This window comes from Delphinus delphis, chromosome 13 (genome assembly GCF_949987515.2).
Source record: "Delphinus delphis chromosome 13, mDelDel1.2, whole genome shotgun sequence".
Classification (NCBI taxonomy): Eukaryota; Metazoa; Chordata; class Mammalia; order Artiodactyla; family Delphinidae; genus Delphinus; species Delphinus delphis.
Window position 1 is genome coordinate 12,913,602 of NC_082695.1, and position 1,422 is coordinate 12,915,023.

Here is a 1,422-nt window from a genome sequence, read left to right on the forward strand (position 1 = left end):
ATGGCAGTTAGGTAGTACTGATGGGTAGAAATCAAATGCTCCTGATTTCTGAGAATCTTCAACATTACTATGAATATGGCTTAACTTCAAAACAGGTCTGGTATATTCCTTTCTGTTCCAGGCCACCTAAGAATCAGGTATCAGGTTTAACTCCTTTATTTGTCCCAGAATCCTCTCATGAATCCCGAAGAAGGGCAGACACCACCTTCTACGGGATTTTTCCTATTTGTAAAATCATAGAGATTATGCCACAAGAATCAGCCAGAAGGTCTCAGCTCCACCAGAGCCGCTATTTGAGGCCAGCTCCCAGGGCAGTGTATCTTGTCATGTCCTGGCAGGAAGGTCTCCTCTTCTGTAAGCTGCCAACACCACATCCTTAAACCTGTATTTCGAAAATTGTGTTGTGTCTGAGAAAAGATTCTCGAGGAAAAGTAGACACAGCACAACTTCCTGGGGATTCTTTATTCAGCTAAGGGGGCACCACTGTTCCCTTAGCAGCATCTCCGTTATTCTAATTCCCTTCTGGGCGCCCTGTCTTAAAAATGTGCTGGCAAAAGTTTCCAAAACACAGTTGAGAAAACCAGCCCCTGTGATTGAAATCCCGTCTTTTTGAATGAACTCCGTCCAATTTGGATTTTTCATACTTTCCCAGAAGACAGACTCTCCCTTCACGGATGCATATGGTGTCCACGTAAGACAGTGGCTCCTTATAGCCACTTTCCTTTCCTGAGGATTGAACCACGATTCCTCTTCTAACTGGATAAGAGGCACCTTTAAAATGTTCACCTTCCTTAAAATTTCTGGAACCACACTCTGACAGACTGCAATCCTCTTTCTATAGATGATCCCTGTTGACACATCCTGTTTTTCCTACACAATTTTTTACAGAGATGACATTTTTATCCATGGAGTTCAGATACTTTCGGAGGAAGCCGGTGACCACCTGCTCGAAGGGGTACTTGAACACCTCGTGCACGTCCACGGTGACCCCCACGATGACCGCCAACCACACCTCCACAAGCACACTACTCTGCTGGAGCTCTCCACCAGCCTACTTTTAATAACAAAATCCATTTACCTAATCACGTTTACTCTAATCTCAGCCTGACCATGCACAGAACTTTTTCAGGGCTCCCTTTCCACAAACCTTCCACAGCCTTCTGCATCCGTATTAGTTATGGCCCATATTTTTTTCCCATCTAGAAACAACCAGCACTAGGACCAAATCACTTTATCTTCTTTAATAAAATGCAATTCCATTCCTCATACCTTCTTTTACTCAAAACATATATCCTACTTTCCTCCTGTACAGTGAAATGTTCCCTTTATTGTTTTTAGTAGCTTTAATTACGTACGTAAATTAGAATCCTCAACTCTCAAAAACCTTTATTTCTAGTGAAAACCAAGAAGCAATTATAACCT

General features: G+C 42.6%; 1 pseudogene; it reads right to left on the reverse strand.

Moving 5' to 3' along the window:
• Nucleotides 1–465: 465 nt before the first annotated feature.
• LOC132436396 (PRELI domain-containing protein 2 pseudogene) lies at nt 466–988 on the reverse strand (annotated as a pseudogene).
• Nucleotides 989–1,422: the final 434 nt, after the last annotated feature.